Source organism: Myotis yumanensis, unplaced genomic scaffold, assembly GCF_028538775.1.
Source record: "Myotis yumanensis isolate MYYU_CA2020_CCGP unplaced genomic scaffold, mMyoYum1.0.hap1 SCAF_1, whole genome shotgun sequence".
Classification (NCBI taxonomy): domain Eukaryota; kingdom Metazoa; phylum Chordata; class Mammalia; order Chiroptera; family Vespertilionidae; genus Myotis; species Myotis yumanensis.
The window spans coordinates 196585465-196602333 of NW_027223752.1; positions in this window are offsets into that span (position 1 = coordinate 196585465).

A 16869-nucleotide genomic window follows, 5' to 3' on the forward strand; every position below is an offset into this window, starting at 1 on the left:
AATTTGGAGTTCCTCCGCTATAAAACAACCTCTTGCCTATGCAGATGTCCTCTTCATATAGCCCTTCATATAGCCATCTTCACATGGCCCTGTCAAAGTTGGGACTGGGGAACCAGTCAAATGCTGATACTGGGCTGTGACTGCTGTGGGTAAAACAGTCCTTTGTCTTGTGTTCGGGAGACTCCTGTCTTCTGTTGGTATCCCTGAAACTGTGGGACACTATCTCATTATCTCACTAGTAGGATAAAATCAAAGATTCTTTGAAGTTTCTGAAACTAGGGTCCTGAGACATTTTAGAGTGCTTCAGACATTCTTTCTAAGTAAGCTAAGTTTGAGAATCTTTTTAAGCAAGCTAAGTTTGCAGATCTTGTTTTGGGCTCTTGATTTTGGGAAACAAGGAAATAAGGAACGAGGTGAATATGAGGAAAACCATCAGAAATGGTGTCAAGCTTTTCTTTGATGAATGATTCTGGAAAAAATCAAAGAAATAAACAAAAGGAAAAAATGAGAGAAATAGTAAAACCCTAGGCTGAAGGCACCATTTGATTAGAATACTAAAGTTCTTTTTTATTGACTAAAGTAAATTTACCTTGAAGAATGATAATTATCTATACTAATAAAAAGGTAATGTGCTAATTAGACCAGGTCAACCAGACATCTTCCGGACATCCAACTTCCTTCCAGACAGTTAGGGGGCAACCAGACCAGCAGGGGCGCAGTTAGGGGGTGACCAGGGAGGCCGGCAGGGGGACAGTTAGGGGGTGACCCTGCAGGCAGAGGGGCAGTTAGGGGCAATCAGGCAGGCAGGCAAGTGAGTGGTTAGGAGCCAGCAGTCCCAGATTGCGAGAGGATGTCTGACTGCAATTTAGGCCCCATCCCAGGAGTCAGACCTCCCCCGAGGGGTCCAGGATTGGAGAGGGTGCAGGCTGGGCTGAGGGACCCACCCCCCTGCACGAATTTCATGACTGGGCCTCTAGTCATAGAAATAAATCCCTTAAGTGTTTTTTAATATTATTGGTATTGTAGCACCAAATCATACATTTGCATAAAGGGGTTTTAAAAATAAATATGAAATTAAGAAATTGTCAATCTCTTGGCGTATAGAAACTAATATGGTGAATATGACAATATAATGAGATTTTAAAATATGAAAGTATTTTACTCAAAAAAATTATCAAAATTTCTCAAAGAGTAGCGATTCAAGATTTTCAGTTTTATTCATAATTTCCAACATTTTCATCAGTTACAAGTTAAGTTTATGTGGACCACAAACCGTTTGGGTTTGATTATCTTGTATACCAATATTAGGAGAAATAGGAAAGAATAATTCCAAAAATGAAGTCTAGAAAGAGCTATTAGAGAAAAGAGGGAAATATACAAAGGAGAATAAAAGGAAGGAATAAAATGTGCCATGAACTTACATTTGTGGAAAGTGTTTCCTTTGATTTTTTATCTTCCTTACTTGTGTGTTTTTCTCTCTTTCCACCATCATATTTGGTTAATCTATTGTCCTTATTTTTTTCATTACTTTCAGTTACTTTGCTTAATTTTGTGACTTTACTCTGGTTCAGCAAAAATTCTGAATGATAGGGCCTGTAAATATAGAAATATTTGAACTACTACTAAAAATATTTAATACTCTCAAACTTATACAAATAAAGAGATATATAATAAATAAATAATCCTTATTGTGAGAGAGAGACAGAGAAAGGGGGAGAGAGAGAGAAACATTGATCAGCTGCCTCCTGCACAGCCCCTACTGGAGATCCAGCCAATAACCCAAGCATGTGGCCTGATGGGAAATTGAACCTATGACCTTTTGGTGTATGGGATGATGCTTAATCAACTGAGCCACACCAGCCAGGGCTGTTTTAAATCTTGAATTTTGCTAGGAAATTTTAAGTCTCCTACTAAAATATAAATTATTTTTCTGTGCTCAATAAATGTTTTGTTTTTGTTTTTCAAATTAGGTTACCTAGATGAGATTAGGATTATGCTGGAGATGGATATACAACACCTAGAATTTGGTGAACAAGAGATTTCAAAAGGTTAGTAGCAGAGGAAAGTGGCTGGATTCTGCGGATTTATGAATTGTATGGATTTATGGGAGATCCTGGGTAACATAAGGTTATTTATTATTTGGTGGTACTGGTGAATTAACACCACCAATGCAGTTAGAGAAAGACTAGATTAGTGTCTAATTTGAAATTTCACCATTTCATTTCATTATAGGTCTATAGTCATCATTCCTCTCTTTCCATATAAATTTCCCTATCTTTGTTATAGAACTAGGGAGTCAGAGACTTTTCAAACACCAGGAGTTTTCAGGGTTTTGTTTTCATACCCCTGAAACCAGCTCTGACTATTGAGCAAAAGGTTACTAGAGAGGATGATTCAGAAGTAAAGTAGTATTTAATATTAAATGATCAAGGTAGCTTTGATGGGTAGAAGATAGAACAGCAAGGACATTGAACTGATATAATCTGAACTGTATACAGAAGCTGAACAAAAAAAATCAAAATTAGTCTTCTCTTTTATGTTAAGATTCACAATTCTAGGAGTGAGCATTCAGTTGTTAAACTTGGGTCAAGTGGGCTTTGAGAATAAGGATCTGATTCTTTGAGCTTCCAACGTGGAAAACCAGGTATGTGCATAAACTGTCACACTAAGACTGCACACAATGGAGGAAAGGAATATTTTCAAAAGGAATTCAGAGAGCTATTTAAAAGTGGAAGTTTGAGGATTTACACAATGTAAACCCTGCTCAAGCACAGATGCAAATTCTCTCAATTAACTATGCTGATGAATCAATCAGTAGCTTGATAAACCTGATATTTCATTTATATGTGATTCATTGTAGCAAACAAGGATGCATAGATTATGACTGCAATTGCATTTATTGGTAAAGGGGGCAACTAGTTTTAAGGTAGATAACACATATTTACATGTTATTTATAATCTGGTTATCATAGTATATGTTTATTTGCTTGTTTATTTTCTGGCTTCTCCATTAGAACATGAACAAGAATAATTTTTTTCTTAATCTTAATACCTAGAACCCTGCTTAGAACCAGATACAGAAGTCAATATATTTCCTTATATATGTAAAAATATAATAATAAGTTCTCTGAATTTAGTTTTTTGAGTACTTCTTTATTACACATGAATACTTTTACTATACTTAGCTTCTTTAACTTGAAACTTTAAGTGCCCTGGAGGCATGCTTGTTTTTCTGACTTTCTGGCTTTTAATCTCATAAGAAACATTGCTCATAAAGTGCTTTGATTTTAAAAAACTCTGGCTTCTCAACTCTATAAAAACAAATCACTAAAAGAGTGTTTATATACTGCCTTCACCAAGAAATGCATTCTTATTCTTATAATTATGGGAATAATAGTTTAAGATGAGGTTTTCTCCAAATTCCAAGAAGGTTGAATGAGACACTTACAAGGTTTGACAGAAGAAGGGCCTTCTTTCTTGGCAGTCAGTGTTATTCCACTTCAAGAATTCTGCATAAAATAGATTAAAACTGTGTGACAATTGGTGGTTTTCCAAAAATCTTGAGGAAGTTATTTATATTTTTCTCTGCAATACTCAATTGGTAAATCTGAATCTGTATTTTGCAAACCAAATACTACTTTGCAAAATGTTGCCAAGTAAGGGTGAAAAAAAATCTATGATTTAATACATTTGGTGTTTGAAGATCAAATACAGTTGGTGTTGTTCAAAGCTTTTTATTTTAATGCAATAGCTTTCAGAGCCTTTAATTCACCAATCTGTCTTATAAATTTCCAAGAGAAAGTTTATAGAATATAGTATTTCCAAAACACATTTGATAAAGAAACCTTTCTTTTTTGACTTAGCAATTATATCACCTTGGAAATTTTGAGAAAAACCTGTGCAAATAATTAGGAAGAATTTTTTTTTTAAATTTCAGATTATCACATGCTCTCACCTTCTGTTGCTATAAGTTCTACACAAACATTTTGTTTTACAATGACTTCCTGGTCCTTCAGTGGGTTATGTTGTCCATTTCCAGGTTGGTGAATAATTTTCCACTGGCTATTCTGAAATAAAATGATGAATCCCCAGTAAAAAAATAAAAAATAAATAGAAAAGGTATTGCTAACAAGTTAAGAGTTACCAAAACATAGAGTATTCCTTGGCTATGTTATAATACAAATGTGGTATAGACCACAGAGCAAGAGCTCTTAGAATTTGTAAGTCATGATATGGAACTTTACCTTTCCAGGATATGGTGTGATGTATAGGTTATATAATCTCATAATTGAGAGAAATTATAATTCTGCTAATAAAAAATAGTAACTAGCTAATAGATGTCAATTACTATGTGGATAGATTCAACTACTACATTATTTTTTAATAAATGAGTTTATGACTAAAAAAACAATTAAAACATTGAAATCACAGTCCCTGAGAAAAGAAGGTCAAAAATATATTTTTAACAAAATTGACTGTTTATAAAGATTTAATGTCCCAGTACTCATATTTGGATCCCTTAAGTTGAGTATTCTGAAGAATATTCTGGCTACAATATTACAATGGCAACAATTTTATATAATAGTATCATAGAAATAGTATTCTACATTATATTCATATGATATAGCAATAAATTATGTTTCATAAGCAAAAGAAATAGATTAGAGGTTATTAATATAGTTTATAGGATATTCTTTAGCTTTTAAAACAAAGTAATTTTTCTGGCAAATTTTATAGAGATTATGCTAATTCTCCTTACAGAAGTAGTATTCATAAACTCACACAATACAAAACATTGTACATTCATTGTACTTTTCTTAGAAAAAACTCAGGAACCTAACAGATGCACCTGGATTGCTAAGATGCCAAGTTTTACACGATTGGGGAATTCAGACTCTCCACAAATTGTGAGTTTGTTAATTCTTTTTTAATGTAGAAATTTAATATGGAAGTTAATAATTTTTTCAATTTCTTGAAATTGGGAAATGTTGTGAAAACTAAGAGACCAAGAGGATATGTGTCTATGTTGATTAGCAGGCCCTACTAACTATATATATAGTCCTTTTTTTAGAAAAATAATTTAGCAATACCTGACTTTGTTTTTCTAATTTAATCCAGATATTTTCCTGCTGTTGGTAGTTTTTTACCAAAGCAGCAATAGCAGAGGCCTCATTAAAGTTTTGGATGGTGGTAAGATGGAGCCCATGTTGTTGGCATATATCCTGGGAAAGGAAAGGAAAGAAAAGTAATCTTGAGTTTTGTATTGTGCACAATTCCACCTCCAAAATTTGGTGTTATAAGTAAGTGGTCTGAAAGAACCAAAGCAATGACGGGAAGGACTTAAAATTATAAGTGAAAACATGAATACATACCTGTGCTTGAGACCAGTTCAGTGTATGGTTAAAGTAGGTAAAGCAACTGGATAAGTTATATAATGAGTCAGCAGGGCACACAGAACCATTCTGAGGAAAACTAGAAGCCCTGCTGAAAAGCAATAACAGAAAAACCAAAAACACTCTCATCTTTGCTGCCTTCCTGTAAACCTGTGGGGGAGGGAAAAAAGCATGTGGTCAGAGATAACAAAAATAAGTAAGCATGTAAGCACGCTGGTTTAAATAAAGTTAAAGCATACTGTTGCATTCGTTATTCAATTTCCTATCCAAGGCAATTAATTAGGGTAGCTTGCAATCTTGGAGAGCAAACGACGGACCAAATCCTCTAATCTACTAGGGCTAAGATAGAACAGGTATTAATTCAAAGAGAGAATATTGCAATGGTGTCTAGACAATATACAGAATATTTAAAAGTTGGGACTGAGGGAACAGAATGAATGCAGTTATATGGGATGTTGTGGATTAACAGATAATTGATCTAGATTGGTGATTTGGGCACAATTGATGCAACTTCATTTTCTACATTGGGCACTGAAACTTTTACATTTTGGTTCTTTTATCTTCCCAAGTTTCCACTTTGTTGGTTACATGGCACCTGGTTAGTTGTGCCCAAACATCTTAGTATTAATTATTCACATAAGGAATAAGACCAAAATCATCGTTCCAATCAATTCTCACAATATTCTCCTTAACATAACCTTTACTTCATTCAACTCACCTATTGTTATTTCTCAAACTTACCTTAGTTTTCTCCCATCTCTGTCTTTGTGGTTTTCTTTCCCAAACTATTGAATATGCTTACCTTTATGTGAGAGAAGTAACGTTAAAAAAAAAAAAGAGATCTGGAATAAAATAGACCTCAGTTTACATCATGCTTCATATTTAGGCAAGATAGTAAAGTTGTTCTTAATATAAAATATTATATGAACATTTTTCCTTTCCTTCATCACTGCTAAAAATATGTTTAGTTTTGCAAAATCTTAGCAAAATCTTGACTGGTAAAGTTCAGATTAAAGAAGTGTTGAACTGTGTTTCAAAATGATGTGAAAGAATATCTGTTAAAGGTGAGAAAAATACTAACTTGCTAGTTGACTTTCGGTTTCTATTAGGAACTTTGAGGCAAAGATGCTAAGACCTTAAATCTACCTAGATAGAGTGGGGTATGAGTAATCTGGTTTCAAAAGAGGCCAACTATAGCACATGACAGAAAGTGGTGTCTTCTGACTGTTGGGTTTTAGCTAATAAATGTTAGGGACACTTAGAATCATTTGGTTTCAGTGCTTTTTATTTTTATTCAGTTCTCCCCTTCTGACATCATTAGTGGCAAGGAAATTTGGACAAATTCAGCAGGCTTGTGTAAATGATATCTTGAGGAGCAGAGAAAGCATGTGTTTGTTCTTGGAAGAAAATAATACAGTAAAAAGAATTCAACATGAAGTTTTGATACAATCACCAAGATTGATGTGAGGGGGAGGGGGTAAGAAGGGGTTCATGGGTGGAGAGGGGAAGGGAACATATGTAAAACTTTCAACGTTGAAAATTTAAAACCAGAACAAAACAAAAAAAGTGCCTGACTCATAGTATTTAGCCAATAAATAGATTTTCTATAAAGGTTATGCATTATACTGATATGCTATACTTTATGGGGCTATCTTATTTTAAGAAGTCTTTCTGACTTCTGCTACCTACATTGATTAAAATTAGTTTTTTGATGTGCACAATTCAGGGGTACATTAATTGCTTAATGATCTCTAAACGTGTTAAGTATATGGATAGTTCTTTATAAAATTATGTGTTTTAAAAAAATATTGAAACAAAGATAAATGATGATGAAATGGTTTATGTTCTTGGCATAATTCATCATAATTTGAAATAATAAAAACAGTTAAAATGATGCATTGGGAAATTAAGATGTCACAGATAAAGTACATGGAAGAGGAAGACAATGAACTTCCTAGAAATATTCTGAACTCCCTGGCAATTATTCGAAGGTAGACTTGGAACCAGGAAATTCTTTGCTAGCCATATTTCAGGGACACAAGGTCTCCAGTGTCAGTATCTTTCTTTAGCCAAAATTAAATGTTTACACAAAAAAGAACAAACTATTCTTTGGACCTAAAATATAAATCATCTATCTTTTCATCTAAATGAAAACTGTAAGTACTTCACATGTGTTCTTTACATTTTGAATCTCAAAATATTGGAGAGAAAAAACTATAAATTATCTAATCAAATCACATATCCTAATAGAATTCAATTCTACTACTAATCCACTAATATTGTTAAACAAGCTCTTACATTTAAGAATATAATTTGGCAAGTTTATTAATACTTATCTTTCTCAGGACTTGAGGCCAAACTAAGCTAAGAAAGAAATTATATGTAATGATTTAACATATGGCAAAGAAATAGAGGCACATGAAAATAGTTATCATAATAGAAAATTAATAATAATGTTATGTTCTTTTATATGAATACTAGAGGCCCAGTGTGCAAAAATTTGTGCACTGGCGGGGGGGGAGGGGAGGGTGTCCGTCCCTCAGCCCGACCTGTGCCCTCTCACAGTCTAGGACCCCTCGGAGATAACCACCTGCTGGCTTAGGCCCTCTCCCCGGGTGGCAGATGACAGGCCCGATCCTGTGGTGCCTGCCCCGCCTCCCCAGGTCACAGATGGCAGGCCCGGATCATGTGCTGGATCGCAGACGGCAGGCCCAGCTGGCAGCTGGCAGCAGGGTGGGGAGGCGGATCGTGCTGCCAACCGCCCAGCCAACCCAGGTAGCACATGGCAGGCCCGGATGGCGGCGGGGCAGGTGGCTGATTGTGCTGTCCTGCCCTGCCTGCAGTATGCAAATTTAATGGCTATCTTTGTTGGGTTAATTTGCATACTCTTCTGATTAGCTGATGGGTGTAGTGAAGGTACGGTCAATTAGCATCTTTGTCTTTTATTAGTGTAGACTAGAGGCCCGGTGCACAGATTCGTGCTCTGGTGGGGTCCCTTGGCCTGACCTGTGGGAATTGGGCTGAAACTGGCTCTCTAACATCCCCCAAGGGGGTCCTGGATTGTGAGAGGGCAGTTCTTGACGCACCCCGGAATCAGGCTGCCTCCTCTCTGGTTCCGGGAGCATCATCTGAGAACTGCAGCTGCCAAGTCACCGCAGCTCGGCAGCTCCTCTGTTGAGTGTCTGCCCCCTGGTGGTCATTGCTCATCATAGCTACCTGTCAGGCGGTCAAATGGTTGGATGGATGCTTAGGCTTTTATATATATAGTTGAACATGAATTAATTAAGATAATGAGAAAAACAGTCACTTCCATTTCAAAAGTGTAATTCTAAAAGTAAAATCTAACTGTAATATTCATAAAACAAATACAGTTGGTAAATATAGTGGAAATTTGTAATTAGCAACCATAGATCATCCTTAACCGGTAAATGCCTAACCAGTAATGGGTGACATAAAAACAACAGTTATTGAGGTTCCTGACAATCTCAATCAGAAATCAGTTTCACCAAGTTTTTGCTTTGGAACTTAGTTATTCCATCTAAAAATGTATTTTTTGTCCTGATCTCATCATGGGGCTCATGGAATTGAAATCTACCCTATCACTTTACTAACCAGATGAAATTTGTACTGTGCTTTATTTTTCACTTTGATCAATGATCCAAAATCTTCCTTGATCCCTTGAGCATTCATTCTCAAGTTTCCCTTCCATGACCACCTGTTAGTATACCAGGTATTTGGTTTTGTGAATAGATAAATGGTGATGACATTCCTAAATAGGCTTGCTTGTGCTTTGGGACCAAACCCCAAAATATGAATAGAATAAAATTAAATAAGTGAGATAATTAAATTAAATTAAATTAAATTAAATTAAATTAAATTAATAAGAAAAAAATCACCAGGAGTAGGAGTCTTAGAGAAGAAAGAGAAATAGGGAAGTTAAACTTTAGAGTGTCTGGCTTACTCAATGTGCTTTATAGTATCTGAGGTGGCCAACTGGTGTCCCAAAGCTGAATATTTTATTTGGCCTGAGACATTCAAATGTTGGCAACATTTAAAAATTTTCTTACATAATTCAGGGATTCTAGCTTCTCTTGATAAATCAGATAACTTAAGACTGGGCTTGCACTCCTATAGGGCTGTATTGGCAGAGCTGAGCTGTGAGTATGTGCTTTAGACAAGGTTTGCACCTTCATTTCACACACTTACCACCAGGTCCTTTTAATGTACACTTAGCCTACTTCATTTCCTTTGGTGTTAACTGCCTGGCCCTAGGTGAGGCTGCACTAAACCCAACCAATAAAGTGTCATCTACTCATCTATTAAAAAATATTTATTAATAATCTAGAGTGTGCAAAATATTATACTAGATGATACAGATTATAAAAAGACACTTTAAAATATAGGCCTTATCTTTAGACTACAGTATATAAATGGAGATAAATAAGCACAATATTACCTGTAATAAGAGTAGAAAAAGATTAGCATTCCAAGAGATAGTGCCACTGTATAGGACAGTGATGGCGAACCTTTTGAGCTCGGCATGCCAGCATTTTGAAAAACCCTAACTTAACTCTGGTGCTGTGTCACATATAGAAATTTTTTGATATTTTCAAACATAGTAAAACAAAGATTTATATTTTTGATATTTATTTTATATATTTAAATGCAATTTAACAAAGAAAAATCAACCAAAAAAATGAGTTCGCGTGTCACCTCTGACACGCATCATAGGTTCGCCATCACTGGTATAGGATATAGGGAATATATTTCCAGTTAGAATACCAAGAAAGTTTGATGAACAGAGTATAATCAAGAACAAAACTTAGTAGACGGTTACATGGGTAGGTACATATATATTTATGGAGTTATGTTGAGGAGGTAAATGTTATCTCTCTATAATACTGTCAGTATTAGGCTTTAGATTCAAGTAATTTAGACTTATTTGTACCTATATGTATATATTTACATATATGTATATAATGTACATGTGTGTATAATATTTATGACATATTTATGGTATATATAAACATGGAGATTATACTGGTATTCATCACTTTCCTTTTGCATATATATAAATTCCATCAGAAATTTTATTAAGAAAATATCCAAGATTTTTATAATTATTTCATACCCTCTTCCATGCACCCCCCAAAAAAGCATTAGATTGTTTGTTATAATAAACATGAATGTTTATTGAATGAAATTCCAAACCCTTTTTTTTTTTATAAATTATGCCTTTTAATCTCTACACACATCCTATTAAATTATCTCTAGTTCACAGGTGTGGAGCCTGGGTATTAGAGAGGTTAAACTATTTGTCCATGGCAGGAAAGAAAGTTGCAGAGCCAGGATTTGACCCAGATATTCAGCCTCCGTGCTAACACTACTATGACAAATAATGACTGTATTTGCAATAGCAACTTTTCTTTTTTTCTCAGAACCACCCCAATGCACTTGTCAAAAGCATACTGTAGCCATTTGGTTTGTTAATTTCTCTAGAGCCTGCTTCTTAGAAATGAATAGCACCCCTCTCGCTTCCTCTGAATTCCCAGGTAACTGCTGAAAAACATTCAACAGAGTTTGAGGTGTCCTGGGACCTACCCTGTCAGACATTAAGTTACTTATTTTAAATAAGAGGAATTACATCTTAATATAGCATGATATGCCTGTTAAATAAATAGGAACTTAAGGAAGAAAATAGGCATTTTTTTTTTAATCAGTTGGGTTAGCAAAACTATAGCCTTTATAATACTATTCTTAAGAATAAATGTCACCAGTAACCAGGGGTCTAGGTCAAGGTGTCATCTTTGATTTGTCACTTTTCAGTAATCCCTACCTTCAATTAAATCCAAGTCCCATTAAATCTACCCTTTTAGCCATTTGCAAATCAACCTCTTCTCCATTCCCTTCAATAAACTTCATACCAACTCCATCTCTTTCCATCTGTTGGTATCCTGTGGTCAGCAAAGTTATTAGTCAACAGAGCCAAATATCAACAGTACAACGATTGAAATTTCCTTTGAGAGCCAAATTTTTAAACTTAAACTATTTAGGTAGGTACATTGTTATTAAGTTAATTAGGGTACTCCTAAGGCTTAGGAAGAGCCACACTCAAGGGGCCAAAGAGCCGCATGTGGCTCATGAGCCGCAGTTTGCCAATCACTGGTATAATCTCCTATTGGACTTTACTTTTTTATACTGCAGTTTCAATGTTTCTGAAGCTTAATTATAAAAATGTCTCTCTCCTGCCTAAACACATAAACCTTCCATGATCCCTAATGCTTGTTAGGTGACTCACCTCTGGATTCTCAATCCATGTGCCTTTTCTTATCTAAGCACTTATCTCACTACATTGGTCACTTATTTTTTTTCCAGGACCTAAAGTTCTTGATAGGGAGGAACTGCACATGCCTAACATAACTGGCAACACATAATTGTTGAATGAATACATATATAAGCGATAGAAGTTAACAAACATGACTTGTAAAACATCACATTAAATGATTTAAAAGACAAGAAAATAAATCTATCATCACACTAGATTTGTTTTTAAAATTCCATTTATCACATGCTCTAAATATGATTTCAAGGAACTAAATGTGTTTCCTATGAAATGTATTATAGTCCTCATTGTATCACAGTTGGAAAAGGGTGAACAAAGGTAGTTCTGAAGAAAAGTATAAAGTAACACATAATAAAAGAGAGTTTCTGTAATATAATTAGAACTTGGTTCTAACTTGAGATTCATTTTTACTGAATTTTACTTTAAAATCCTCAAACTGTTTTTTTATCCTTTGATTTTCTTACTCCCAGTAGGTGCTCAATGTTTAAAAAATTAAGAATACATAATTGAATATCTTGTAATGTTATGATGTATTTTAAATATATAAAAGTATAAATTTTATTTTTGATTCAATTAAATAAACTTTTCATGTTGAGATAATATCCCTCCAATAATGTGTTCAAACCTATATTAGTTATCTCTCAGAGGAGATGTTGAGGAAGCATACCAGGCATACAAAAGATTGATCTAGAAGTCCTTTCTAATTCCTCTTCAACCTGAGATTTTGTGATTCAACCTGTATATTATAATCTTCAATAAGGCAGAATGGCAACTTCTCTCCAAATCATCTATATTATAACAAATTCCTACATCTAATACAGTAGATCTGAATAATTCTCTTTTTTTGTCATAACTCATTTATTGGATGGATAGTACATGCAATACCAATAAAAGGAAACTAATATTACAAACTACATTGAAACTAAAGCTAATATAACAGGAATAAAATATACATAACATGAGAAGAGTGATTTTGACCTATAATGCATTTTAAATGTCTATTTACAATGAACTTAAGTGTCTGTTAGAATAAAACTATATACCTTGATCTAACTTTAGTGATTTTTCAAAAAGGCAACATTCTGGAAGAACACTTTTCTTTTGCTTTAAGATATTGAAGATTCACACGTTGGTTTAAGTACATAAATTCTGATTTAACAGCTAATCTACATTCTTGTTATTCTCTTAATATCTTTAGCATGTATTCCTGAGGAAGTACTATCTGAAATTCTAAAAATCTTTTGAATCTTAAGCTTCAAATGAGCAGTCTAAAATGATGCTTGCAAGATATTTTAATCCTTCCTAATGTACTTAATAATTGAAGGTAAATTATAAATGCCAATATAATTTTTGTGTAATAAATAAGGTTTAGAAGCAGTGTCAAGATAGTAAGGAAGCAGGTTTTTTTTTTTTGCCATATATGTTATTAACTTAGATCAAATAATTCTCTTTCAAATAAATGTTCTATTGTAGAAGCATAACATTTCCTCATTACACAATTTCTTCCTGTATTGTTACCATTTAATTATATATATATAAAAAGAGAAGTTTAAGGTGTTTGGGGATATGTTCCAATTATACTGTCACTAGTATTATTCTTCCTATTTCCCAATTAACCTTAAAATTAAGCTTACTTACCTCAGTGTGGGATGTGGTCTTATGGCTCCAGATCTCAATTTGCCTTATATCAGATTGTTGTGTTATGAAATAGGATAAAACACATAGTTTTAAATGATATGTAAAGTGTTATATTCAAATCATTTGTTATTTTGTATATTCCTTTTGTAATTAAGATTCACTTATTCAAAACCTGTACTGTTTAATATGTGATATTTCCTATGAAATATGAGAGAACAAATATTGGCTCTAAGAAAATTATCTGTTGACAAGGATGGCCATAGACAGAAGGAAAATGGACCTTAGGAAACCACAGATCACATTTCTGAGCAGGAAGCATTCTGTTGAAATCTCAGAGGGCTCAAACACTGAGACAACTAAAAATAATTATTTATTGGTCACGTATGTTTTTAGGACAGATTGATTCCAGAAGACCAAAGTAGTTATGAAGAAGAGTGACAAAGATAGAAAAAATATATACATTTAAGCAATCAAGAAGGGTTGAAGTATCTAAAACAGTGGTTCTCAACCTGTGGGTCGCGACCCCTTTGGGGGGGTCTAACGACCCTTTCACAGGGGTCGCCTAAGACCATCCTGCATATCAGATATTTACATTATGATTCATAACAGTAGCAAAATTACAGTTATGAAGTAGCAACAAAAATAATTTTATGGTTGGGTCACAACATGAAGAACTGTATTTAAAGGGCCAGAAGGTTGAGAACCACTGATCTAAAAGGAATAATTTCTGCCCAGCTAGTGTGACTCAGCGGTTGAGCATCGACCTATGAACCAGGAGATCCCAATTTAACTCCCGGTCAGGTCAGGACACATATCCAGGTTGCTGGCTTAATCCCCAGTGGGGGCATGCAGGAAGCAGCCAGTCAATAATTCTCTGTCATCATTGATGTTTCTATCTCTCTCTCCCTCTGAAATCAATAAAAATATATTTTTAAAAAACAAAAGGAATAATTTTCAATGAAGAATATTAAAATTATAAAATTATACTTCAATTAGTCTATGGAATCTTATTTTGAGAAAGTCTCTAAATTATTTACTTCATCTCATTGTATAAATATAAGAATTTACCTAAAGGAAGGATATTACGTTTTGTTACTTTTAAGTTTCTGTTTCTCTTTCTAGTTTCTGTGAAATTCTCTGAGGAAAGGTTAATCAGTTCAGAAAAATTCTCTTCTGCTTTGGTTGGTTTTTCAACATTTTTATTTTGATAAAATATACTTTTCTGTATAAGAACACAACCATTTGTTTTATACCTTTTCTAGAGTATGATAGAAATATATTTCTATATTGAAATTTAGTATTTTTTAAACTACTAAATGCTTTTCTAGGTATTAAGATATACCTATAATTTGAGTTATCCTATATAATAAAGAGGTAATATGCAAATTGACTGTCATGCCCTTGCACAAAATGGCTGCCCCCACCCCATGTGGTCAAATATAGCCATCCCCATGAGGTCACAAGTTGACCACCACAAGATGGCCAGCAGGGGAGAGCAGTTGTGGGCGACCAGGCTAGCAGGGGAGGGCTGTTGGGGGTTGACTGGGCTGGCAGGGGAAGGCTGTTCGGGGGCAACCGGCTGGCAGGGGAGGGCAGTTGGGTCAATCGGGCCAGCAGGGGAATGGTTAGGGGGTGATCAGACTGGCAGGCAGAAGCGTTTAGGGGCAATCAGGCAGGCAGGCAGGCAAGTGGTTGGGAGCCAGAAGTCCCGAATTGTGAGAGGGATTCCAGAATGGAGAGGGTGCAGGCTGGGCTGAGGAATACCCCCGTAGTGCACGAATTTCATGTACCGGGCCTCTAGTTTTTACATAATTGATCAAAATAACAATTATAAGGATGATAATTTTCATGGTGCCTTGGTTAAAGGAGGTTTTGTCCACACCTGTAGCTTGAATTAATCCTTTGTTTGCACTCCAAAGTCTTTTGTTGTTTTTTTTCCAATTTAGAGAAATGTACCATGGTTAGATTTGGATTGAGTGGGGGTATGCCTTTATTTACCTTTAATTGATGAGACTCTTACTGTGGAAGAGTAGATGAGAAAAGAAGAACAGCATGGTACCTCGACCACGTGTTCTCAGTACAACAGTTTAGAGAAGGGTATGTTTGAAAGCTGAGTATCTGTAAATTGAATTTTTTTTTTAAATCCTCACCCACAGACAGGGCATACTCACTGATTTTAGAGAGAGGGGAAGGGAGAGAGAGAAAGAGAGAGTGACACTGATGTAAGAATCATGGATCGATTGCCCTTTTTTTTTTTTAAAGCCTCACCTAAGGATATATTTTTATTGATTTTTATAGAGAGAATGGAAGGGGGAGAGAGAGGGAAACATCAATGTGAGAGAGAAACATTGAACAGTTGCCTTTTGTATGCACCCTGACTAGGGACTGAAACTGCAACCTTTCCATGTATAGGACTATATGCCAACCAACTGAGCTGCACCAGCCAGGGCTGATTCCTTAAGTAACTTGTGTCTCATAGCACTTGAAACGTTTTCATGAGCCCCCAAGGATGTACCTATCAATTTAAAGACTGCTGCTCCATGCATTATAATTCCATGTTAAATATAGTTTTCTTTACTATCAGCTTCTTAAATGAATGCACTCTAATACTCTATTTGAAATCAGGATTTCACCTGGAGGTACATGTTTCCTAGCTAGTGTCTCTTCAAGCTGAATTGCAAAATCCGAATTCTCAGTCTGCGCTGTGTAATGAAGTAGCTTCCAGCCACATGTGGTTATTTAACGTTAAATGTTAAGTGATTAAAATAAATTGATATTGAAAATTTCATTACACTAGCCATATTTCAAGTGCTAAAAGCTGTGTGTAACTGGTGGCTGCTGAATTGAACAGCACAGAATAGAAAATTTTCACCATAGACACCCCTGGCCTGGGTTATCTATTCCAATACTGGACTATTGACCCCTACAGAAGAAAACCACAAAGGCATGCACATTGATGCCATGGTGTATTTCTGTGCTCCAGACTTAACTGGCTCGTGAATGTTTCTCACAGAAAGGAATATATTTTCTACGTTCCACTTCGTTACTTCAATGCTGCCCTCATTACTCCTGCCAGCAAATCTGCAAATTCATTCTTCTACAATTTCCTTTGCTCTTTCTCTCCCTTTTCAATAGAACAAGTGTCCCTCCTCCTATGTATACATACCTATGATAAAGTTTAATTTATAAATTAGGCACAGTAAAAGTTTAAGAGATTAATAATAATAGCTGATAAAAATAAAATTATAAGCCAAAACCGGTTTGGCTCAGTGGATAGAGCGTCAGCCTACGGACTGAAAGGTCCCAGGTTCTATTTCGGTCAAGGGCATGTACCTGGGTTGCGGGCACATCCCCAGTAAGAGATGTGCAGGAGGCAGCTGATCGATGTTTCTCTCTCATCAATGTTTCTAACTCTCTATCTCTCTCCCTTCCTCTCTGTAAAAAATCAATAAAATATATTTTTAAAAAAATAAAATTATAACAATATAATTAATA